General features: G+C 45.5%; 1 protein-coding gene across 27 annotated transcripts in view; it reads right to left on the bottom strand.

Moving 5' to 3' along the window:
* The window catches only part of PCBP3 (poly(rC) binding protein 3), a 206755-nt gene extending 183948 nt beyond the window's left edge, over positions 1 to 22807 (bottom strand). For 6 of the 27 annotated variants that reach the window (XM_056119398.1, XM_056119404.1, XM_056119399.1 and 3 more), the window contains exon 1: positions 22681 to 22807. The gene's annotated coding sequence lies outside the window, so the exon portion shown is untranslated. The remainder of the gene's footprint in view (positions 1 to 22680) is intronic. The other 21 variants (XM_056119403.1, XM_056119388.1, XM_056119413.1 and 18 more) reach the window with 9 other exon arrangements.
* Positions 22808 to 27363: the final 4556 nt, after the last annotated feature.

The raw sequence follows: 27363 nt of genomic DNA, 5'->3' as shown, positions 1-27363 counted from the left end.
AGCTGGTGGGATTTCTCCAGATTCGGTGCTCAGGGTACTGACCATGCAGAGCCAGGAATCATACCCAGGGCTTGTGTATGCAAAGCAAAAGCTCAGCTCACTGTGCTGTCTCTCCTACTGAAGAGTCATATTTGTATGGGCATTGAGAAGAAGGGGATTCAAGAGGACCAAAAATTTGTTGCTGTCTGAGTTAACTACATTGCATTTAGGTGCTTCCACTGTGCTTCCTAACATTTCAAGATTCTATGTGTTGAACATGTAATTTTCCTGTAGCTACAGCTTTTTTCTTATCTAGACTAACAATTTTGTGAGGGCATAAGGTCCATTTGCTCTGACTGTCAGGACATATTTGGCACAAAACTGGATTTCAATCAATGTTTAATGAATATATAAACACATGCTTCATCCCTCCAAAAAAAATAAAATTAGAATATGTTCATGTTTCAGGCTCATCAACACATAATGTTTATAAATACAAGCGTATTTCTGCAGAGATTTGTAAAGAAAATTGTTGGATAACATTGGGTTGTCCTTGGTCCTCCAGTAGGGAGCTTAAGGTTTACTGAGCCACTCCCACAACAGTACCCCTAAGGCACACCCAATTCTATCAACAAAACTATTATTCTATAATAATCCTATATTGCTTTTCTCTTTCCTTTATGTCATTTGCATGGTTTATTTAGCAATGTCCTTTTCGTAAAGACACAGGAAGAGAGTTCATGCTATGCTTTGTAATATGGGAGTTAATTGACTCCAAAATAATATTTACTCCTGGGCATCCATATTTACTTGACTTAAGCCTCAGTTACCCTTAGTTCCTAGCACTCCAAAAGCAGGGTCCCAATGAGGGTCTGGATGGACCCAGGGCAAGCTGTAAGCTATCCTGGCATCAAAATGGGCCAGGTCAAGCACCATAATACTTAACTATAAGCTAAAAGCATGGTCATGGACAAACTTCTCTGTCATGACCCAAAAAGAAGAAACTGGGTAAGGGCCCTCTAGAATTAGAAAAGACTAACCTGGTCTGAGGACTGTGGTCCGGAATAGATAGCGAGATGTCCCTAGGAAGAGCCATCCTTTAAGCTTAATATATCTCTTACTGTGTTCATACAAAATGACATTGCTATAAATATTATAAAAGGTAAAGGTAAAGGCCCTCCCGCTGATCGTCGATTTGCTCGAGCGGGCCCAGTAACGTCTCCATTGGAGACTTTGTTGTTACTGTGTCTGGCATATCGAATACTCTCGGTAGCTTGCCGGGCTCTCCGAGAGGGGCGGAGGAATCGAACTCGGGTCGGCCATGTTGGCCACTTGTAAGGCGAACGCCCTACCCGCTGTGCTATCGCTCCAGCGATATATAATATAATATAATAATATATAATATAATATATTATAATAAATAATATAATATAATATCTATAATATAATATAATAGGTAATATAATAAATATTATAATAATTAATTAATATAAATAATTAATATAAATAATAATTAAAATAATAAATATTATAAGAAGTAAATTTACTATGACTGTTTAAATTGATTACTAGCTGAGGAAAGGAGAAAGCAATACACCCTGGATGGAATCCAGCCCTTGAGCAGATCTCCTAGAATCTATAGTTATCTCCTCAGATGAGATTTTGTCCCTGAGTTAATCTCCTGAAGAAGTAGCTTTACATCTCTTTGTTGTTATGATAATGTTCAACCCCACCTTTGTATCCCCAACCTTTATGATTTCTATTAACTGTGCCATAGGGTTAAAAGGAGACAAGACGTTGAAGACGTTGGGAACTCGATGCTGAAGACTAAACATTGAGGATGAGAAAGTTGACAAGACCTTGAAGACAAGGAGGAGAACTGAGACTTTGGAGACTTTGGGACTAGGAGAACAAGATGATGACAATGACTGGAAGCAAAGGATTTTGAGATCTATGAGGAGACTAGGATGATGGAAGTCTGATGACCGGAATTACGACCAAAACTACAACTACGATTGAGCTGTGAGAGGAGAGATCGGACTATGCTGGGGAAGAGAGAGAAATAAACTGACTACCGACCAGCCTGGGGCCCAGTTCCTGTTTCTTCATTCCCCTGGCCCTTCGCGCATCCATCTGTCACCACTGTGGACCAGCTTGGGGACACAGCTCTCAGCCACAGAAAGATTGCATTCATCTGGGGAACATAAAGCAACAAAATGGGAGACTAACACCCAGGAGTGGCCGAGATTAGTACCAGGAATTTTGCTCCATGACTTGGAGGTCAGCCACACGTGCTAGGGCAAAAGGAAGCTCAGATAGAGAAGAGAGCACCAAATAAAGGTGTTGGGAGGATCCTCCCAGGGTGAGAGAAGCATGCTGAAAGTAGACTATATCCAAACATGATTGCCACTCAATGCCTCTCTTGCAAACCACAGGACCCAAAAGGAGAGAGAGAGAACAAAAGGGAATGCCCTGCCACAGAGGCAGGGTGGGATGGGGGGAATGGGGGGTGGGAAGGATGCTGGGACCCGTGGTGGTGAAGGATGGGTGCTGGTGGAGGGATGGGTACTTGATCATTGCATAACTGAAACCCAAGCACAAAAATTTGTAAGTCTATAACTGTACCTCATGGTGTTTCACTAATATAAATAAATAAATAAATAAATAAAATTTTGAAAAATAAAATAAAAAAGAATCAGGAAAAAAAGATTTAGTCATATTAACAAATTCTGAATTTGCTTTTGGCTCAAATATAGCTTACTAAATTCTTATTATGTTAATCAAGTACTTAAAAAAAAAGCCAAGCATGTAACTCAGCAATAGAGATCCCAGGTTTGGGATTTACCACCAAAAAGAAAAAAAAAAAAAAGAAAAAAAATTTAATTCAGCCTGCATATAATATATAAAAAGATATATATGACTTAAAAGATATCTTAAAAAATTTAAGAACAAAGACTAGAAACATTTTCAGACTAAAACTGCAAAATTTTCAGACTATAACATAGGTATAAATCTTTAGTACCTACCTGGGATTGGAGAATGCTGTCTTAAATATAATATCAAGAGCATAAGCAACAACAAAAAAAAATAATCTGGTCTTCATCAAAACTGAAGTCTTTTATGCATAAAAAAATATTTGAGAGTGAAAAAAAAAACTCAGTTAAAGGGAAAATACCTACAAATCATTTATCTGATAAGGGACTAGTGAACAATAAATTTGAAACCCAATAATAAAAAGATAATCTAATTGTAAAATGGAAAAAATTATTTAAATAAACGTTTCTCCAAGATGAGATGCAAATGGCCAATATGCCTACATAAAGCTGCTCAACATTACCAGTTATTAGGTAAATGCTAATCAATATCATAATAAGATACTACCTCATACCCACTAGAGATTATCATCAAAAGGTTGGAAAATAACAAGTGTTGACAAAGAAGTAGAGATATCAGAACTTCCTCACACTGTGGTAGAAATGTAAAATGATGCAGTATCACTTAAAAGGTCTATGTACATCTGGGGGATATAAAGTAACAAAGTATGAGATTAATACCCAAGAATAGCTGAGATCAGCACCAGGATGATTACTCCATAACTTAGAGGTCAGCCGGGTATCCTAGAGGAAAGGGCAGTTCAGATAGAGAAGGGAGCACCAAATAAAGGATGTTTGGAGGATCCTCCCAGGAGGGGAGATGCATGTCTAAAGTAGACTATGGACTGAACATGTTTGCCACTCAATGCCTCTTTTGCAGACCACAACACCCAAACGGAGAGAGAGAACACAGGGGATTGCCCTGCCACAGAGGCAGGGGGGGATGGGGGGATGGGGGTGGGAGGGATATTATCCATGGTGGTGAAAAACGGGCACTGGTGGAGGGATGGGTATCTGATCATTGTATAATTGAAACCCAAGCACAAAAAATTGTAAATCTACAACTGTAAAAAAAAAAAATTTTTTTTAAAAAGTATTCATAAAAAAAAAAAGGTCTATGTAGTTATTCAAAAAGTTAAACAGATGAGGCTAGAGTGACAGCACAGCGGGTAGGGCATTTGCCTTGCACACGGCCTACCCAGGTTCGATTCCCAGCATCCCATATGGTCCCCCGAGTACCGCCAGGAGTAATTCCTGAGTGCATGAGCTAGGAGTAACCCCTGTGCATCACCAGGTGTGACCCAAAAAGAAAAAAAAAAGTTAAACAGAGAAGTAATATAAGACTGAAAAATTCCATTCCTATATATAAACCAAAAGAACTAAAAATAAGAATTCATACAAAAAACAGCATATGACTATTCATAATACACATTATTCATAGTCCAAGAATGGAAACATCACAAATGCCCACCTATTAATATATGTACACAACTATTTATATATAATATACTATTAATAAAGAACTATACTAATATAGTATGTATCCTATATAATATAGTGCATATACTATGCAATATGGTACATGTAATATATAATATAGTACATAAATATACTATTATTCAATCATATAAATAAATGAAGGATTGCTATTTACTATAACATAGATGAACCTTTAAAATTAAAAGGATCCAAAAGCTCCATTCAGAGAAGACATTTGTACTTCTCCATTTGCTGCAGCACAATTCACAATGGCCAAAATCTGGAAACAACCCAAGTGTTGAAGATCAACTGACTGGATAAAGAAATTATGGTAATACACACAATGGAATACTACTCAACTATAAGAAAACACCAAATCATATGCAATTTACCACTAAGTGAATGAAACTTAAGGGTTATCATGCTGAATGAAGTCAGCCAGGAAGAGAGACAGATACAGAATCACCTCACACAATATTTGGGCTATAAAGTAGCAAAGTAAGGGAATAACAAATGACCCAAAAGATAACCCAAAACAACAGAATCTGTGAACTGATCTACAGAACTGTGCTCACCACGTAGAATCAGAGGGGAGGACCCTGAGAAAACGGTGGAGAGAAACGGATACTCATGGATATGGTATTGGAACACTGTATGCAAGAAACCCTATCATTGACAGTATAGTAACTCATGATGACTAAAATAAAACTTTGAAAATAAAATGAAACAAAATAAAACAAAATATTATGTTAAGTAAATTAATTCAGACAACATGGAATGTATGATTCCAGTCACATAAAATGTCCATAATAGTCAAATTTTCAGAGACAGAGAGTAGATTAATGGATTCTGGGGACAAGAGGAAGAGAGAAAGGAAGTTACTGTTAATGAGCATGAGGTTTCTTTATTAAGGTGATGAAAACGTTTTGGAATGAGGCAGTGGTGATTATACAACTTCTAAGTATACTAAAAGACACGATTATAAACCTTAAAGGGATAAATTTTATGGTGGGTAAATTATGTTCCCTCAAAATTTTAACTAAACTGAACCAAGAATAAAGTTAAATCAAAATACTTTAGGAACTGATAGGGAGGAATAGCTATTACCAGCTGATCAGCAATAAGGGAATTTCTAAAGGCTCTTCAGACAGAAGGGGAAAAAGGCCAAAAGGAAGGTCAGAAATATTAGAGAGAAAGAAAGAAAGAAAGAAAGAGAGAGAGAGAGAGAGAGAGAGAGAGAAAGGGGCAGATTAAGACAAAAAGAAATATAACTGAACTGTTGGTACTTTAAAAAACACTTATGATGAGCATCAGATCACTACGTTTTAGTAGAAAATATTGAAGCAAAATACTTTATAACAAATACATATAACTTTGGAAGGGGTGAGCGGAGTTCAAGTGTTCTATGAAATTATGATTTCTGCAGGTTTCTCCTGGAACCTGAAGCATCTGGATATTTAATAATATCATGATATATCACAAAAAGAAAAAATAGAATATAACCTCCAATGTATGAGAGACTGCAAAAGAAGAGCAATTTTTAAAAATCACAATACCAGTTTTAAATAACACACAAAATGTGGGGAAACAGAAGTGAAAGTAGAACAAGTTAAATAATATAATAGGAATGTGAATTTCAATTTAAGTAGATAAATAATTACAGTCAATGTAAAGTTTAATGTTCTTATTAGAAAACAAAGATTATCAAACTAAATTTAAAATTCTAACTATAACCTTTGCAAGCGTTCTTTGCTAGAGACATATCTTAATGTATAAGAATATAGGGGTCAGAGGGATAATACAGTGGGTATGGTGCTTGCCTTGCATGTGGCCAACCCCAGTAAGATCCTCAGCACCACATATGGTCCCTTAAGCCCCATCACACGTGATACAGAAGAATAGAGCCAGGAGTAAACCCTGACCACAGCCAGGTGTGACTCAAATCCTCCCTCCCAAAAGAAAGAATATAGTAGTAAAGTTGAAAGTAAAATAATATAACACAAAATACCATGCAAATATGAGCCTAAAGAAATCTGATAAGGCTATTTTAGCATCAGACATATTATAACATAAAGATTCCTAGAGATAGAAAAAACTCATAACAACTAAGTCTTGATTTATCAAAAAGACATCATTTTAAATTTGCATATCCTTGATAACATCATCTCAAAGTATATACATAAAATTAACAGAACTACTGAGAGAAATAAGACAAATCCACAATCATAATGAAATTGTGGAATTACCTAGTATTAGTATAACAAACAGTCAAAAAAAAGGAAAAGAAAACAGTATGAAAACAGAGGATGTAAATAATATAATTATCAAGTTAGCTGAATAGAATATATAAAACTTTGAACCTAGTTCATTTCAAGTAAATGGGTACACCTGTGAAAACTTATAAACCACACTATTGGCTATTCCAAGGATTAAAACCATGAAGAACAAAACCTTAGAGCACTGCAACTATGCTAGAGAAAAATAAAATAAGGAAACATGTATATGTTTGATTTTTTTATATATATTCTTCTAAATGACCTACAATTGTTTAAAAGAAGTTTAAAAAATACAGTCACAGTCCACTGTGACACCACAACAAAATACCATAAACTGAAAAGCTGGATCAACAGACTTTCTTATTTCTAATTTCTAGAGTTTGGGGTAGGTCTAAGGCAAGAGTGTGCAAGAACAGTCAGGTTCTGGCAGGAGCCTCTTTCTCCCTCGCAGAGAAGGCTGGATGCCTACCTACTAAATTCTCACGTGGCATAGACAAAAAGAGAGCCAGCTCTTTGGTCTCTTCTCATCAGGCACTAATCCATCATAAGGATCTCACACTTGTGACCTCATCTAAACCTGGTTGCCTTTCAAAGATCCCATTTCCAAGTATCATCACATTGGGGTTATATTTTCAATAAATGAATTTGATGGGGACACAATTTAACATACAGAATATATTAATGAAGTTCCTCAAATTAAACTGTATGAAACAGTTGAAAGATTATTTACAGGAATATGTACCACTTTATATATCACAGTGAAAGAGAAAAGTTAAAAATTAATAAATTAAGTCACACTGTCCTCCCGTTGTTCATCGATTTACTTGAGCAGGCCCAGTAACATCTCCATTTTTTTTTTGAGACTTGCTGTTACTGTGTTTGGCATATCAAATACGTCACGGGCAGCTTGCCAGGCTTTGACGTGCTGGCAAAATACTCTCAGTAGCTTGCCGGGCTCTCTGAGAGGGGGGAGGAATCAAACCCGGCTCAGCCAGGCTGGCTGCCCGCAAGGCAAAAGCCCTAACGCTGTGCTATCACTCCAGCCCAATAAATTAAGTATTCATCTCAAATTAGAGAACAGCCATAGAAAAGGAAAATCCTGGGTCAATTTTACCCACAGACATGGATGCAAAAATTCTGCACAAAATATTAATCATAGGAACATTATCAAAAGATCAAGCTAGGGGCTGAAGAGATAGCACAGTGGGTAGGGCGTTTGCCTTGCACGCGGCCGACCCGGGTTTGAGTCCCAGCATTCCATATGGTCCCCTGAGCACTGCCAGGAGTAACTCCTGAGTGCAGAGCCAGGAGTAACCCCTGTGCATCGCCAGGTGTGACCCAAAAAAAAAAAAGATCAAGCTAGTATTAAGCTATGCTTATACAGTGGTAATGTGTGAGTGAGAGAAATAGGCAGAACTTGTATTGTTTTTGCTAATCTTTTATTGTTTTTGCTAATCTTTTTATATAACTTTTCTAAATAAGGTGTAATTTTATGGAATCAGAAAATTTTTTATTAATAACTAATATTCTGATGCTCTCATCTTTATTAAGTCAACTAATTAATGGTGAAAAGAAAGAAACCAAGGCTAGCTCAAAATAGCCACTTCATCTGAATATTAACAAAGCTATAAGACCCTATGTGTCCTAGTGTCTGTATTTGGTTGAGAACAAAGAAAGGGTAGATAGAAGAAGAAAAGGATTTACAAAGATAGGAGTGTGATAATAGCAATCTGTAGGCTTTTTGCCCAGACATTAAGGGAGCAATCTCATACACAAATGTGTCTATAAATAGAATCCATACTGCACTTTAATGAATAATTTAAAAGCACTTTGCGAACAGGGTTAAGAAAACAGAAACCTAAATCCTCAAAAATCAATGATTCAGTCCTATCCCAAGCTGGTGAGTTACAGAAACGAACATTTGAATTTTATATTATTTGTTAAAAATCTTGGAAAATGAATAGTTAAATATCAAAAGACTTAAAGAGTCACAAGCTTTAACCTATAACTCTATGCATATAAAGTTATCCTTCAGGAATAATCAGTAATATACACAATGATCTTTCTTTTTATTAAAGTACCATGACTGGGGCTAGAGAGATAGCACAGCAGGTAGGGCGTTTGCCTTGCATGTGGCCGACCCCGGTTCAATTCCCAGCATCTCATATGGTCCCCTGCGGAGGCCAGGAGTAACTCCTGAGTGCAAAGCCAGGAGTAACCCCTGTGTATCGCCGGGTGTGACCCAAAAAAAGCAAAAAAAAAAAAAAGTACCATGACTTACAAAGCTATTCACAGCTGAGTTTCAGTCTTACAATGTTCTAGCACCAATATCACCACCAGTGTCAACTTCCCTCCACCACTATTTCCAGGTACCCTCCTACCCAACAACCTGCCTCCTTGACAAGCATATTTTAAAGTTTTTTGTTGTAGTTTGGATCTCATGCTTTCACTGTTGTTGGCTCAGCAGTTTAGATGTACAGGTACACCACATCTCTACCCAACCAATGTGCCCCTTTTGCTTCCCATCTGTCTAGTCATACTTTACCCCTCAATTTCTTTGCTTCCCTGTCCTTCTCCTTCCTATACTCTAGAGTCAACGATGTTCTAGGCATGCCCCCTTTAATATTCTGAACTGCCTCATCCTGTTATTCTATATACCACAAATAAGAGAGATTACTCTGTGTTTGTCCATCTTACTTCACAGAATATGGTATTCCTCAATGAATCATAATTTCATTGTTCCTTGCAGACACAAAATGGTTTTAACAGGGTATTTATCAAAGCATTATTTATTCTCTCTCTCTATATATATATATGTGTGTGTGTGTGTGTGTGTGTGTGTGTGTGTATCCTTTCACATATCTCTAACCAAATTTCTTTCAATAAAATCATTTTACTTCATAGGTCTGGAGAGATGGTACAGTGGATAAGGTGCTTGCCTTGCTCATGGCTGAACCGGTTTCAATCCCCAGCACTCCTATGGTCCCCTGAGTCCTCCAGCAGTGATCTCTAAGAAAAGATCCAGAAGTAAGCCCTCTGGGGTTACTGAGTACCTCTGGGTATGTCCCCCAAAATAAGTTATTTTACTTAAAAAATTTTAAATAATGTTTTATGCTAAATTAAGTAAGCCAGGAAAAAAATGGAGAGGCACAGGATGGTATCACTTATATGTGGTATTTAGAGTAACTGGATAAGGAAATGCCATGTTTAAAGGGAAGATACTTAGAGCACCCTAGGCCCCAAAATATAGGGAGAAGGAAATAAATGAGTGAAGAGGAAGGGTAGAAGAGATAGAAGAGACGCATCAGGAGAAAGGTGCAATGGGATTCAGGTACAACAGTGGTGTTAAGAAATGATGGAGATAAATATCCAAACCACAGAATTAACAACACTGAAATCATGAGGCACAAACTTTATGACCAAACATAAAAGATGCCTGTCAAAACAGCTAGCGGGGCTGGGAGGGGCGAGGGTGGGGTGGGGGGGGCTCGGAGTGGGTAGAGAGTAGGAGAGGGAACCTGGTAACACCCGTGAGAGAAATTGACACTGGAGCCAAGGATCAGTGATAAAACACTGTATGTTAAAACCCAACTATGAATAACTTTGTAACTCGTACTGCTTTTTTCAAATAGTGCCTTAATAAAATAAAATGGGGGGGGGGGAAGAAAAATCTTTTAAAAAAAGATATTAAACATTTTCCAAAATAAATCATGTTTTAGAAGAATCTACAACACAATGAAATTCTCACTAGCTAGGACAAAAAAAAGTTGTTTATAAATGACATTACAGAATAATTCCCAAATTTAAACATTGGTGATCCTTTTGTTGTAAAAATATGGATAATACTTATTCGATCCTATTAATTTTCTGCTTCCTCCAATTTTCTTACACAAAACATTTTTATAAATAAAAAAAGTTTTTAAAATTTAAAAAAAAGCTGATTATCTCAAATAGAATCAAATGTCCCTCTTCAAACCCAAACTCACTTCTAGTGAGGATAACTGGGAAGCAGGAAGATCCAATGCACTCATTTTCTATGGCTGCACAATGTACTCTAACAAACTTAATAACATAAAACAGTACACATTTATTATCTCTTTCTGCAACTGAAGAGCCTTAACAGGTATCACTAGGTCTGCTTTGGGTCTCAGAAGGCTGCAATTATGACATCTTCCAGACTACACTCTCATATAAAGACACAACTGGGATAGAATCTATTTCCGTGTGCACTAAAGAATTGGCAGAGGGGCCAGAATGACAGTACAGTTGGTAGGTTGTTTTGCCTTGCATGCAGCAACCCAAGTTCGATCCTCCATATCCCATAAGGTTCCCTGAGCACCACCAGAAACAATTCCTGAGCGCAGAGCCAGCATCGACACCAGATGCGACGCAAAAAAATTAAAAAATTAAAATTAGAAAAAGCAATTGGCAGAATTTGTGTCCTTGTTGAAGAAATGAGGACCCCTATTTCTTATTGGCTGTCTTTGGAGGACACCCTCAAATCCTAAAAGTTACATGCTGTTCTTGCCATGTAGGCTTCTCCAACATAACCCCTTATAAGACAGTAGAGTATCTCTAAGTAAGCTTCTAGCAAGATTGAAAGTAACACAACCACATCCTATCACGTTTGCTATATTCCATTGACTAGAAGCAAGCTACATGCTCTACTTTAATGGGAGGAAAATATACAAGGGCATAAACTTTAGAAGGTCGGACTGTGGTGGAGGCTCTTAACAGAGTCTGTTCACTATATCTAGTCTCCCCATGCACAGTCCAGACAAAGAAGGAAACTCTGCACTTGATCTGAAGACTCTACTGATCAATTTATAACTCATAGCCCCTGTTGAACATTGCTTTTTAAACTACTGAGGCAGGAAGATACTGTAAGAAGAAAAGGACGAGTTCTCTATGGGTGAAAAATAGTGCAAAAAATTTCAGCAGGATGCATACCAGTTTTGAAGACTGGTTAAGAACTGGATCAGGGGGCTGGAGTGATAGCACAGTGGGTAGGGCATTTGCCTTGCACGCAGCCGACCCAGGTTCGATTCCCAGCACCACTGAGCACCGCCAGGAGTGCTTCCTGGGTGCAGAGCCAGGAGTAACCCCTGTGCATCGCCAGGTGTGACCCAAAAGAGCAAATAATAATAATAATAATTGGATCAATGAGAACAAGTAGGAAAAGGAGCTTTTCTTCTACAATCAGGAGAGACAGAGGCAGTAATTACCGAGGTTGGTTCTGAACAGAGTAATAGGATGGTTTGTTCATAACAAGTATAAACCAATATTGTTCCTAGTTTCACACTCTAATTGGTCCCTTGATGAACAACATATTTTCAAAACCTACAAACAAGATTTAGAGGGAAATACAGTATGAGTGTTGGTGAACTCTGAAGTACTGATAAAAATTAGCCTCCACATTATGGCAAATATTACTAAGATTTACTAATATTCAGCTGTCCTAAACATCTTGGATATGGAAGACTCCACCTTCCTGCCCCATCTGAAATTATGTTTAGTCAGAGCAACTCTCTGGCCAATGAAATGTAAACAATTATAGACTGACAACCTTTCTAAATCTATTAACTGCTAGTGCAAGAGTTTCCATGTTCTTTAAAGGCCTAGATACATGACATTTAAGAAGTAATTTTGGGGGGCCAGAGTGATAGTACAGTGGGCAGGGCATTTGCCTTGCATGCAGCCAACCCAGGTTTGATTCCCAGCATCCCATATAGCCCTCTCCAAGCACAACCAGGAGTATTTCCTGAGTGCAGAGCCAGGAGTAATCCCTGATCAAAGCTAGCTGGGTGTGACCCAAAAAGCAAATAAATAAAATAAATAGGAGGAAGAAGAAGAAGAAGAAGAAGAAGAAGAAGAAGAAGAAGAAGAAGAAGAAGAAGAAGAAGAAGAAGAAGAAGAAGAAGAAGAAGAAGAAGGGGGAGGGGGAGGGGGAAGGGGAAGGGGAGGGGGAAGGGGAGGGGGAGGGGGAGGGGGAGGGGGAGGGGGAGGGGGAGGGGGAGGGGGAGGGAGGGGAGGGGGAGGGGGAGGGGGAGGGGGAGGGGAGGGGGGAGGGGGAGGGGAAGATAGGGAGGGGAGGGGAGGGGGAGGGGGAGGGGGGGAGGGGGAGGGGGAGGGAAGGAAGAAAGGAGGAGGAGGGAGGAGGAGGAGGAGGAGGGACCAGCAGCAGCAGCAGCAGCAGCAGCAGCAGCAGCAAGCAGCAGCAGCAGCAGCAGCAGCAGAGCAGAAGAAGAAGAAGAAGAAGAAGAAGAAAGAAGAAGAAGAAGAAAGAAGAAGAAGAAGAAGAAGAAGAGGCAACAGCAGCAAGCAGCAGCAGCAGCAGCAATCAAGGCAGCAGCAGCAATCAAGGCAGCAGCAGCAATCAAGGCAGCACAGTTGTTTGGGATCTCCAGTGTATCACAACCAAGTGTGAAACCTCTGGTGAGTACCACAATTAAGTGTGTGAGGACCACTACCACTAAGGAAGTACTGCAACGAAGTGTATAACCCCAACCACTACAACAAAAGGGGGAAAAGGTGGAAAAGTGTATGGTCAGGAAGACAGATAAGTGCTTAAGTATGTGCCTGGCACAAACAAGGCCCAGTTTGATTCTCAACATTACACAGCCTCCTGAAATCCAAGGTGTGTAGCCCTTATGATCACCAAGGGCTAATTTTATAGCATAATAAAACCATGGCCCCAGGGGGACCCAGCTCCTGCAGCTGACCTCCACTGCCCAGCCACCTCCACACTCCAGGCCGCTTTCCGGGATTGCTCAGGCCAAGCCTCACACAGGAGTGAAGTCCCACGGAACCCAGGCAATGCGGGAACTTTGTGACCTTGGACTCTAGACTCAATGGAACCCAGGAGCAGAGATCTTCTGCCTGCTTTACCCATCTCTGGTGACCCAGGGATCACACCCATAAGTCACACCCTGCCAGCACCAGATAATCTCCTCATCGAACACCCTCCAGAACTCACGGCAGCTCCGCCCAGACGGGGAGTATAAATTGAGGGCCCCCATCGCCATGCCACCGGACTCCACACCAGGCTGTTTTCACTTGGGGCACCCAGAGGAAAGGGGAGATGGGGGCAGGCGCGGAGCCCTCCCCACTCCAGGGGACCCAGCCCCGGCAGCATCATAAGTACTACCCATTTTCATAATTACCACACCATAAGACTTTTACCCATTTACATAAGCTACCACACCAGTGAGTAGGGCAACAAATCATAGAGAGAAATCTATATATATGCTTCTCGGGAAAGCCCGACAAGCTACCTAGAGTATCCTGCCCGCACAGGCAGAGCCTGGCAAGCTCCCCGTGGCGTATTCAATATGCCAAAACCAGTAATTATAACAGGTCTAATCCCCTGACCCTGAAAGAGCCTCCAATCATTGGGAAAGATGAGTAAGGAGAGGCTGCTAAAATCTCAGGGCTGAGATAAATAGAGATGCTACTGGAGCCCACTCGAGTAAATCGACAAACAACGAGATGACAGTGACAGTGATACAGTGAATAAAATTAAATTAAAATATGTACCTCAGATAGAGCTTAAAGAAAAAAATTAGTACAGAAAAACATTTGATGAAATTCAAAACCTAGAAATAATGTTTTAGTATTATATGAAACTTAGTAGATGAGACCACTTTTAACCTAATAAAAGGAATCTACAAAAAGTAAAAGATAAACTTCAATAAAAGACTTTAAAAGAATTTCTTTTAAAATGAAAGGTTGGGGCCCTCTTCTACCAATTCTAACTAAATATATGAGGCTATGCATGCCAAGCAGCATCGCCCTGGCGGTGGAAACACCAGTCTGCAGCTGAAAACTCCCAGGTGCCCTCAGGAGGCAGTATCCACCCTGTTGAAGCCCTGGCAACCACATCCACATTCCACAGCTGCAGCCATGCTAAGGGTTCAACTTCACCTTTTCACAAATATTCTCTGAACCCTCTCCCCAGCCCACCGCCCAATACCTCTAGGAGGCCTGGCAACTACACCTAACTCCCATATCCACCACCATGTCAACACACTGGCCCAGGCCATAGATTCATTAGTTTCTTGACCATGTGACTGCATAAATGACACCTCCTAATTCCTCAAATACTGCAGGTAGGCCATATGCCTTGCATGCATTGACCAGGGTTCAATCCCCAGCATACCACATGTTCCCTCAAGCAACACCACCAGTGATTCCTGAGTACAGAGCCAGAAGTTACATGTGAGCATTGCCAGATGTGGCCCCAAAACAAAAAACAAACAAACAAACAAACAAACAAAAACACCTAATTACTCAATACTGAAATTCCAGTAGGAGTACACCAAATTAGATAGAAAAGTAACATAGAAGTCAACTAAACTCAACAAAAACAAAAAAAAACACAGAAACTGGGGGGGTATGGTGCCGCTAGCAGGTCAATCTGTACCTGTGAGGCGAGTGCATCAGCAGCCTCATGGCGCCTTCAGACTTCCAGATACCCCAAAATTGCTGCTGTGCCTTTGGCCAGACCCCAAAAACTTGGGGCAAAGTTTACCAAGAAAGTAAACAGCAAAAGTTAGGTATGTGGGAAACACACCCACAAACCACCTCCGGCTCAGCTATATAATTGGAGGCAAGGCCTCTTTGGTTCCTGATTGAACTGCTTAATGGACATGATCCCAGAGACTCAGAAACGAATCTCAGAACCCAGTGGCTTTAGGTAGAAATGCGTCTGCAGTAGGCTACCGGTGCTGGGCCAACCCAGGTGAGAATAGGTTTCGTGCCTTGGCCTGTTCCCCCTGGTGACCCAGTGGCCGCCATCCGTCTGAGGCCACTGGATAGTCACATTTGGGCCCCCAGTGACGAGACACACAGGGCCTCACGGGATGGGGGTGGAGCCGGGCTTGTCCTCCCCACCCCAATGAGACCCCAAGTCATCGCCCATGAATGGCCTCTATGGCTCCTGATCAAGCTGCTTAACGGCCATGATCCCAGAGACTCAGAAACAAATCTCAAAACCCAGTGGCTTTTGGCAGAAATGCATCCGGACTCCACAGTACGTTACTGTCGCCGGGCCACCCCAGGGAGGAAAGGGTGTTGTCCCTCCGCCTGCTCCCTCTTGGCTACTTGGTGGCTGTCATCCTCCAGAGGCCATTGGACAGTCAGGCTTGGGCCTGCAGTGACGAAACTTGTTGGGCCTCATGGGATGGGGGGGGGGGGGGGGTGGAGCCAGGCCTGTCCTCCCCACCCCAACGAGACCCCAAGTCATCGCCCACAAATGGCCTCTCTGGCTCCTCATCAAGCTGCTCAACGGCCTTGATCCCAGAGACTCAGAAACAAATCTCAAAACCCAGCGGCTTTTGGCAGAAATGTGTCTGAACCCCGCAGTAGGTTAGTGTCGCTGGGCCACCCCAGGGGGGAATGGGTGCTGTCCCTCTGCCTGCTCCCTCTTGGCGACTTGGTGGCTGTCATCCTCCAGAGGCCATTGGACAGTCAGGCTTGGGCCCGCAGTGACGAAACTTGTTGGGCCTCACGGGGTGGTGGGGGGAGCCAGGCCTGTCCTCCCCACCCCAACGAGACCCCAAGTCATCACCCACGAATGGCCTCTCTGGCTCCTCATCAAGCTGCTCAACGGCCATGATCCCAGAGACTCAGGAGCAGATCTCTAAACCCAGTGGCTTTTGGCAGAAATCCCTCCAGATTTAAGTGTTAAAATTTTGGAATTTCAAAACCACATGGCCCTACTGCAGCCACAGACATCATATGTTATTCATAACCAGCAATAGAACACAAATTGTCTATTGTTGCCTTTTCAGTAGATCTGAGTGTTGGGGTAAAATCTCAAATAATGGTGGGTCTGATGTCAAAATAGTGAATGTGATCAAAGTAGAGAGAGAGTAATGTGGAAATCATCTGCCCCACAGGCAGGGGGAGGGTGTGGGATGGGGGTATACTGGGATTTTTGGTGGTGGAGAATGGGCACTGGTGAAGGTACAGGTGTTTCATTGTATGACTGAGACTTAGACCCAAAAGCTTTGTAACTGCTCTCACGGTGATTCAATAAATAAAATTATAAAAAATGGGAAAAAAAAGTAAGGTGGAGTTCATGCACAATTCAATCAGCTAATCAGTGGCTGAATAAATAGCAGTACTCCTACAAAAAAAAAAAACACAGAAACTCAGCTGTCAACAAACAGCTTAACAAATTCTTAGATAAGAACTTAACAAACTCATGACCAGATACAAGAATTTTCATATTAAAAAAATTATCTTTGTACTTATTAACTTTACTCTTAAAGCTTTGTTATCTGATCAGTTTCAACTCTAGAATTGTATCAACATTTGTGGATTTTATGGGTTGGCGACAGCACAGCGGTAGGGCGTTCGCCTTACAAGCGGCCAACATGGCCGACCCGAGTTCAATTCCTCCGCCCCTCTCGGAGAGCCCGGCAAGCTACCGAGAGTATTCGATATGCCAGACACAGTAACAACAAAGTCTCCAATGGAGACGTTACTGGGCCCGCTCGAGCAAATCGACGATCAACGGGAGGGCCTTTACCTTTTACCTTTACCTATTGACATTAAAATAAATTAAAAATAAATAAAAACTTTAAGTGAAAAAATGGATTTGGAGAAATAGTACAGGAAATAAGGCACTTGCCTTGCACACAGCTGCTTCTGCCATGAACCTAGTTTGATCCCCGGCAAAAAAATGGTCCCCTGTACACTGCCAGGGATCACTCCTGAGCACAGATGCAAACAGTCACTGAATACTGTGGGTCTGGACCCCCAAAAAACAAAAAATAAATCATAAATAACAAAGCAAAAACAATACAAAGATAAGTTTATCATAATTTGTGGGAAACTGTCTAGTAATTCAAACAAAGAGAAAAATAAATCATTTCATAAATTAAATATTAGGAAGTAATAAATCATCTTAATTGTCTAGGTTTCACAAGACAAATCAAAAATCTTGCCATACATTTGTAAAATCAGCTGTTTCAATGGGTAGAGCAATGGGTCAAGGATGATAATACTCAATATATAATACTGGTTAAACTGCTCATGCATTTACTGATGCATTTAGAAAGTCTAAAATAATATCTCTAACTCTTATATTAATCAAACACAAAATAAATTGAAATTAGTAAAAAAGAGCATATATTTGAAATTTGCTTTAAATAAGAGGGGTTGGGCTAGAGAGATAGTAGAGAGTGTAGGGAAGGAACTCTCCTTGCAAATGGCCAGGCTAGATTTGATCCCTGGCACTGCATAATGGTCCCACAAGCATCTCCAGGAGTGATCCTTGGGAAAAGAGACAAGAGTAAGCCTTGAGCACCACTAGGTGTGGCCAAAAACCCAAAAATAAAATATAAAGAGGAAGGGCTATACAAAGTTATTTAATTATTTATTAAATAATACTCAGTAACCCATAGTGTACAAGAAACACAAACCTGACTTTGTTAAAATAAATACCTGTTCATCAAAATGACATTTTTAAAAGATTAAAATACAAAATATTAATAGCTGGGGGCTTGAGCAATAGCACAGCACATAGGGTGTTTGCTTTGCACATGACTGACCCAGATTCGATTCCCAGCATCCCATATAGTCCCCCAAGCACCACCAGGAGTAATTCCTGAGTGCAGAACCAGGAGTAACCCCTGTGCAACACCGGGTGTGACTCAAAAAAAAAGAATATGAATAGTATCCAGAATATATTTTTAAAAGCTTATTTAAAAACTATAAAAAAATAACCACCCAAACAACAAACAGAAAAATAGTATAAGAATTCTGTTTATTGAATAGAATACCCAAGTGGCCAAGAAATAGAATATTTTTTAAAATCTAACTCACTAGGATTAAGTAAATGCAAATAAATATAGTAAAGTATTTATTTTATAAAGTAAAGTAAAGTCAGGGAGATAGTTCAAAGCCTGGAGCACAGGCCTGGCATGCACTGGGCCTGGGTTTGATCTCCAGCACCACCTGGCTTCCCAAGCCCCGTTGGATATAGCCATGGTCATCCCCACCAATACTGGGGATGTCCAGGAGAAAAAAAATTTAAACAGTAAGGTATTTCTTACCTACTCATCTGAGAACCATTATAACATTTGAAGACAGACTTTGAAAGATGCGGGGGGGGGGGGGGGGAATCTTTGGAAAAGACTTTGACAACAGTTCTGAGGGGTACAATCAAGCCTGCCTACAATCTCATTTGCAGATGCATTCCTGGCTCACTCTTAACCAAGTGGCCAGCACAGAGAAAAGGTACATTAGCAAGACATGGAAAATTAGTAGAGACTGAACAAGATGCAAGACGAAAGACTTCAAGTGGAACTCAAGCCAAGCACCACAATAGCAGATGACTGTCTTGACAAGAGTTAAAATGGGGGAATCAGTACCATGCGTGTCTCAAGTAGCCTCCTCCAAACAGCAGCTGGAACATTTTCCCTTATCACTGTGTCACTGTCACTGTCCTCCCATTGTTCATCCATTTGCTCGAGCAGGCCCAGTAACGTCTCCATTGGAGACTTTGTTGTTACTGTGTTTGGCATATCGAATACATCACAGGTAGCTTGCCAGGCTCTGCCGTGAGGGTGAGATACTCTCAGTAGCTTGCCGGGCTCTCCGAGAGGGGCGGAGGAATCGAACTCGGGTCGGCCATGTTGGCTGCATGCAAGGCAAACGCTCTACCGCTGTGCTATCGCTCCAGCCCCTTTCCCTTATCAAGGCCACATAATTGAGTTATTTTCTCCTTAAATTTCATGAGGTGAAACTTCTAAAAGCTAAGTACCAACTATCAGTTTTCTGTGGCTGCTCTAAAATATTACCACAGGTTTAGTGGCTACACATAATACAAAAAAATTTATCTCACAGTTCTGAAGGTTAGAAATCAGACAGAGACTTCACTGGGCTAAAATCAAGGTAAAGTCAAGGTATCAAGCTAAAAATCAAGATATCAGGATTGTGTTCCTTCCTGGAGATCCTGGGAGAGAATCCATCCCACCTTTTCCAGCCTCAAAAGGTTGCCCAAGTTCTTTGGCTGGTAGCACTCCCACTTTCAATGCCAACAATGACTGGCAAAATCTCCTGAGTTCACATAATTCTGACACTCATTCCTCTCCCTCCATATCCTATATTTAAGGACCCTATGATTACTCTGGGCCAGAGGGGTAATCCAGGATAATCTCCTTATTTTTAAACCAGCTGATTAGCAACCTGCAGTCCATCTGCTACCTTAAATCTTCTTTGTCACATAATATATTCACAGGTTCTGGGTATTAGGAATGGACAATTTGGACATTGTTCTGCCTACCACACAATCTCTCAATATTCTTTTTTCAATTAATTTTAAATTGGTTGTTTTTAATTTCATTTTAGGCATCATGATTTACAGTATTGACAATGGTAGGGTTTCCCGAATAAAACATTCCAACAACACATCCTCCACTAGACTGCCACTTCCCTCCACCATTATTTCCAGTGCCCCCCTCACCCTGTTCTATTCTCTCTCACTCTCCCCTACAGTGATATGCTTCCTACTAAAGAGAGTTCTCAATTTCTGTCACCTTTGAATATTTGTTGCTTTCTTACAATTTTTTCTATACCATATATCCTCTATGTACTTCTAAGGAAATTCCTTTCACCATGCTCCCCATACCTCCACTCTCAGTCTCACCACACATTCTATTCTCCAGTGACAACCAGCCTTTTGGTCTCTTTCTAATCAATTTATATTTGTCTATTCCAAAATATCCACAACTCATCATTCAGGAGCTAGCCAATAACCACTACCTCTTTGAAATCTTCTCTGATACCCATCTTAGTAGATCACTCCTCTTCAACCACCAGCCCTGTTTTCTGTTTGTCCCAGCTTCAGCACTTAGTGTGGCCACCTGGAACCCTGTTCACATGTCCTTTCCTCAGTATGAAGTGGTGAGTGCTTCAATAAAAATGCTGTACCAAGAACCTGGCAAGATAGTATGGTGACAAGAGAGGACACTTGTCTTGCATTGGACCCATCCTGATTTTATCCCTGATACCCTATATGGTCCCCAGGGGGACCTGTGTGCAGAGCCAGAAATAAGCCCTGAGCATTGTTGAGAGCAGCAAAAAAAAGGAAAGAATAATTCTTTAACAGTTCCCTGTGGATTCCCAAATCATAACATAGGACCTTGCAAAGAGTAGACAGAGTGCTTCTGGAGCTGGTGGAAGACAGAGAAAGATTCTTTGGGTTTTCCAAAATCACAAAGATGTCAAAGAGTAAATTTTCATGTGTACAACCAAGGGAGTCAAAGAACTAAAGTTCAAAGGCACATAGGAAAACAGCTCAACAATCCCCAGCTTGGTTCACTATGCACAATCATGTAGAAGAATCTCAGTACCACAGGTTACACCCCATACTTATTGTTACTAACCTATAAGAAAATAAGAAAGAACAAATTTACCTCAGACAAAATTAACCTCAAGAGAAATAAATGACTTATCTAAAATGATGTACAAAGAAGTCCTTAAAAGTACAAAAGGAAGAGTAGATAACAGACACTATTCCAATACGGGAATGTCCGATACAGCTGCCATGGAGGTGTCAACCCCTCTTCAGGAAGGCTGGGATATACCATAGTAGAGAACGCCAAGGGAGATGTAATCAACTCTGTTCCTGGAGAACAGATTGTCTCTGATGTACAGATATATGTCTATGTTACAACAATTGGTGCATTATTTTTAAAGTGAAGTTATGAAAACAGGGTCCTATTAAACTTCAATGGTTTGGTTACTTGATGTGTACCCTAGCAACAAAATTTCCATCCTAGTATGAAGGAAACTAATCAAGAGGAAGAAGAACAACTTTTTGTCCATACAATTACCCAACTCTAAAAAATAATAATAATAATAATGTGACGCAGACGTAATTTTTTAAATGCTTGCTGTCATTCAGTTCACTAGAACTCCCGTTTGAACTTTCATCTGTCAGATTCACAAGTGGGAACTCTGAAGTCTGTTAAAGATACGGAGTGCAAACACGGAGTCAGAAAACCCAGAGCACGCGTTCAGCACCGTGGACAGCAGACCACCGCTGCCCGGGTCAACAGTCCGCGCCCGCAGAGCCGCCCAAACGGCTCCCGGATGCGTCCTGCTGCTTAGGTCGCTGCCAGCCCCGCAGCCGAGCCGCGAGCCTCCGAGGCCGCGGCCCGAAGGAGCGGCCTTCTTCGCCCGCACCCACTAAGTGGCTAGCACGCGGTCACTCCCACAGCAAAGTGGGGTTTCTGTGAGAACGGAGCGCGGTCCAGCACTGACAGGGCGGGGGCCGACGGCGCCCGGCCTGACGCGCCCTCTGCGACTTCTGGAAACGGGAGTGGACCGCGGGGAACGCGACCGCTCCGAGGCCCCGGCGGGTCAGTGCGGGGCGCGGACAGCTCCTCCCGCCGTGCAGCTGCCCCGCCTGCGCCGCCGCCAAACTTTCTCTGTGGCGCCCCGAGTGGCCCCGACGTCGCCGCCCGGCCTCGCTAACGGCGCCCGCGCGACGCGCCCGCCTCTGCCCGGCCCCGGCCCCGACTCGGGCCCTGCCGAGACCCCGACCTGGCCCCAACCCGACCCCGGCCCCGAAACGACCCCGACACGACCCCCGCCCGACCCCGGACCCGACCACACCCCGAACCCCGCCCGAACCCCGACCTCCGTCCTCCCGACCCGGACCCGGACCCGAAACGATTCCGAAGCGACCCCGGAACGAGCCTGGACCCGACTCGGCCCAGACCAGACCCCGACCCCGGCCCGATCCCGGCCCCGGCCCCGAAATGACCCCGAAACGACCCCGACCCGACCCCGGCCCTGGCCCCGGCCCCGACCCCGACACGACCCCAGCCCCGACCCCAGCCCCGACACCGACCCGACCCCGGCCCCGAAACGACCCCGACCCCGACTCCATCCCGGCCCTGACTCGACCCCGACCCCGACCCCGACCCCGACCCCGGCCCCGACTCGAGGCTCCTCGGCCCGCCGCGGCCCCTCCAGCCGCCCGCGACCCCGGCCCCGACCCGACCCGACCCCGACCCCGGCCCCCGCCGCTCCCGCCGCCCGCGACCCTCACTCACTGTCCCGCGGGCCGGCCCGCAGGAGCCCGGGGGGCCGGCGCGGGGGCCGGCGGCCGGGGTGGCGGCGCGGCGGAGTCTGAGGCGCTCGGAGTAGCGGCCGAGCCTGAGGGGTCTGAGGCGTCTGAGGCGTCTGAGGCGGCTGAGGTGCCGCGAGCGGCTGCGGGCGCTCCAGCCCAGGCGTTGCGTGCGGCGCGGGCCCGCCCCCTCTGCGCCACTGACCAATCCTGCGCCGCCCTCTGACTTTGGCCCCGCCCGTCACAGGTGCAGGCCGCCGAAAGTGGGCGCGACCGGCCAATCGCATGGCGGAACGGCTCCGGCCGCCGCCAACCAGACGCTAGAAGCCTCCGAAAGCAGCCAATTAGCGGCACGGGGCGGCGCGGGGCGCGATCCGGGAGAGCTGGGGGGCGGGGCCGTTGGCGTGGCCGGGCCGGCGGTGGGCGGGTGTCCACCGGGAAGGCGGGCCCTCCGGCTGGCCGGTCACTCACGGTGGTCACGTGCGCGGTGACAGCGGGCGTGGCCCCGCGTGTGGTGGGACGGGGTTGGCGTCCCCGAGTGCGAGGGAAGAGTGGATCCTGCCGGCCGGGGACGAGGCGAGACCCGGCCTGGGCCAGAGGCCGGGCCGGGGGAGTTGTATCAGGCCGCTCCTGGACACTCCTGGGCACTCCTGGCCGCGCGCGCCTCCTCGGCTGCCGCGCCCGGGCGCCCGCTGGGCCAGGGCGCTGGTCGTCGGCCCGGGAGCGCACTGGACGGCCAACTGATTGCTCGGTCCACACCCGGTGGTGCTTGGGAGCTGCTTCCACATCTGTGCTTGGGGGACCCCTGCGTGCAAAGCCTGAGCCCGGTGCAGCCCCCAGAGATCGCCTTTAACGGGAAGAGTAGGAACCCGTCTGGGTTCACGGACCGCAGACAGAAGGGCTCCCTCCAGGGCACAAGCAGGGTCCCAGGTGGCCGCTGGGGGCTGGGGTGTCCCGCAGAGTCCGCTTGCACTCAGAAAGGACGGTGGGCGGCGGCGGGGGCTCCACTCCAAGACACGATCCTGGGCAGTGACAAGAAGGGCCAGGCCCCAGAGACCCAGGTGCAGGCCTCGGATCCGGCAGCTCAGCCTGCTGTCAGCCTGCTGAAGAAGGAGCAGGGGGCCCTGCCCCTGAGGCTGAGCACAGGCAGAGCACCCTCCCCTCCCCCCCCCCCGCCACGCCCCCCAGATTACAGGCTGCCAGCCTCCCACTTCCCTGTCCCCTGCTGCAGACCCCGGGCTCCCAGCTGCCTTCTGAAAGACACAGTTAGTCATTAGCAAAGTAATGATAGTGTTCCCGGGACAGCATGTTGGACCCTAACAACTCCCCATTATCTCCAGTTCCTGTGGGCCCGGAGGCAAACGTGGCTCCTCTCCTGCCCCCGCCCCTGATGCACAGACAATCCCTGTCTGCTCGCACAGTACCACAGTACCGGCAACAGGCCCACTCAGAAACCAGGCTGCAGAGCCCAGCGGCCTCAAGGGCCACCACAGCTGGGCCAGCTCCTCCTCCACGCCAGGCCCTTGCCTCCATGCTCCACTCACCACCTTCCATGGCTGCTCCCTCAGCACCACATGTGTGCACAGAGGCATGTGTGCATATGTGTGTGTGTCCATGTGACACTGCCACTGTCATCCTTCCGTGAGAAAACACCAGGGGTTTGTGTTTATAAATAACTCTGTAATGTCTTGGTGAAGGGCGCAGGGCGAGGGGCGGGAAGGAATCTCTAATTACCATCTACTTGGACCCATGACAGGGATGTGATCAAGGCCAAGGACATCTCCTAGTGCCTGGTCCTCTGATTGTCACCCACATCCCTGTCATCAGAGGCTTGGGGGTGGCCACCCTGCCACGGGCTGGAGCATCTGGGCCTGAAATGCTCTGGAGTGTGGGGCAGAAGCAGTGGCAGGGAAATGGCTGTTGTGCCTCTGACACCTCAGGTCCCCAGGCCCCATACTCAGCACCCAGACCCCCCAGCTTGTGCACTTTGTGCAGGGAAGGCCTGGAGCCAGGCAGAGCAGGGGAAGCAGGCCCTTTCCCTGCTCAGCCAGAGACTGAGACAGACCAGAACCAGAATGTCTACTGGGATCTTGGAAGTGAACCAGCAAGCCGTCCCTCCCCCCACACCCTCCCTTCCCTCCTCCTGCTCCCTCTCCTGACCTGTCCAGCTGCTCTAGGCTGAGCCCAGGTCATGCTGGGCTCTAGCACTATCCTCTTCCAAAGATACCTGCCGGATACACTGGCCACTGAGGTCCGGGCTACCACTGGGGGTGGCCCGATCCCTGTACTGTACCCATGGCTTTCCCATAAAGTCAGAGCCAAAGGGTCTTACCTGATTAGTGGTAGGTGGTGAGTGTCAGGGCAGTCAGCCCTGGGGGTGGAAGAGCTAGGCTCCAGCAGGCCTGGAGGCTCTGGTTGGGTGCTGGGTGGGAGGAGGCTCTAGGAGGGATCTGGCAGAGCACCAAGGCAGACATAGAGGAGGAGGGAGAGAAGCCATTAGCCATCCTCCTGGAGCTGGAGCAGCCCCCCGCCAACACACACACACACACACACACACACACACACACACACACACACACACTGGCCTGCACCAAGATTCTCCCCAGTTCTCACCCAAGAGAATTGGACACCCCGGTGGACACAACCTGAGAACCCCCACAGACACTGTTCACGTAGACACCTGTGCCCATCGATGTAAATCCAGCTCAGAGCCTGCATGGAAGCAGGTGACTCTGATGTCAATGGCACTTCTGAGGGGAAGCACCCCCCATCTGCCCACTCACTTCCCTGTGGACCCCCAACATTGGCATGAAAAGGACCTGTAACTGCCTCCCAGCTGTGTTAGTTCCCAGCTGTCCTAGTGCCCAGCTGTATTAGCCCCTTCCTCCAGAGGATTATCCTGTGATGAGGTCACATACGGCAGGGCTGTGTCACTGCCCTGGGGTCGAGGGGCAGGAGGCTGAAGACTCTCATAAGAACCATGGCTGCCAGTGGACCAGAGCAATTGTTCAGTGGGGAAGGTGTTTACCTCACATAGGGCCAACCTGGCTTTGATCTCTGGGACTCCTATGGTCTTCCATGCCTGCCAGGACAGAACCCCTGAGTACAAATAGCATCACATCTTCAGGCCCTCACACTTAACCTTTTCCCACAGCAGAGAAGAGATGAGAGGGGCCAGGCCACCTGAGCACAACTTGGGAGACTCAAACCCAACATACTCAAAGGACATAAATGAAAATCCAGTGCAAGAAACAAAACAGGAAAAAAAAAGATGAGGTGCTCAACCCATGAACCTAGCGCATTCAGTGGAAGCAGGACCCCATGGAGGGAGGCGAGAATCTAGGAGAGTGGCAGATGTGCCCCCTGACAGGAATAGCAGGGAGTGGGCAACCTGACAGGGGGGCTGTGGGTGGAGAACATTCGAGAGAGGAAGCACACAGGGTCTCCACACTCACCCTCAGCCCAAGCCTGAGGTTTCCTGGGTCCAACAGCACCACCAGCTCCTTGGCCCTGCACTGGGTAAATGCCACCTCTCCTGTACCCTACATGCTTGTGGTCCGTGTGTGTGCGTGCGTGTGTGTGTGAGTGTGTGTGTGTGTGTGTATGTCTTGTTCCAGTTCTTACAGGACATGAGTCAGAAGGGCTGAGGTGGCCTTGTTTTCCCCTCAGTCACCCCAGGAAATCACTGCCTGTCCCTCCAAAGAAGTTGGGGACACTGTTCAGTGCGTGACGAAAGTGACTGAAGGTTGAAAAGCAAAATCAGGGCTGGAGCAATAGCACAGCGGGTAGGGCGTTTTCCTTGCATGCAGCCTACCTAGGTTAGATTCCCAGCATCCCATTTGGTCCCCCAAGCACTGCCAGGAGTGATTCCTGAGTGCAAAGCCAGGAGTAACCCCTGAGCATCGCCGGGTGTGACCCAAAAAGCAAAAAATAAATAAATAAGTAAATAAATAAATAAATAAAAAGCAAAATCAAAACCCAGGACCTGTGAAGAGAGAAGCTCACAGGTGCCAGGATCTGGGCAGGGTACCACATCCCAGAAGCCAGGTAGCCAAGGAGAGGCCTCCAAATCAGCTTCTGGGAGGCACTGAGGCCAGGATCCTATGGGCTGGACCCAGAAGATGGGGTGTGAGAAGCAGCAATGGGCTATCACATTTATGCAGAGTAAACAAGAGGGGCCAAGGTGGGAATGTTGGAAAGTGGGAAACTGAGAAAGCAGGCCTGTGGGGGCCCGGGGCTGAGGGAGCAGGTCTGTGGGATCCCGGGGCTGGAGGAGCAAGTCTGTGGGGTCCCGGGGCTGGGGGAGGAGGCCTGTGGGGTCCCGGGGCTGGGGGAGGAGGCCTGTGGGGTCCCGGGGCTGGGGGAGGAGGTCTGTGGGGTCCTAAGGCAGGACTAGTGGGGCTGTGGGGTCCCAGGGCAGGGAAAAAGAGGCTGGGAGGTTCTAGGACCAACGGAGCTGGGGCAGTTTTATAGAGTTCCTGGAGTGGGGTGGAGTCCCCAGCCTAGACCCATTAGCTGGGGGAAGCCCAGTGCCCTGGGATGGAGCCAGCCATGCAGTCTCTGTGCCACCATGTAGATCAGTCTCCTTACAGGGGGTGCTGTTTGCAGGGAGGTGCCAAGGGCATGGAGATCCAGACGCGTGCACTCTCCTGCCATGCCCAAAAGGAGC

This window comes from Sorex fumeus, unplaced genomic scaffold, assembly GCF_029834395.1.
Source record: "Sorex fumeus unplaced genomic scaffold, SorFum_2.1 ptg000041l, whole genome shotgun sequence".
Taxonomy (NCBI): Eukaryota; Metazoa; Chordata; class Mammalia; order Eulipotyphla; family Soricidae; genus Sorex; species Sorex fumeus.
Note: the sequence above shows the minus strand (reverse complement) of the source record. Positions and strands in the feature narration are given on the sequence as shown.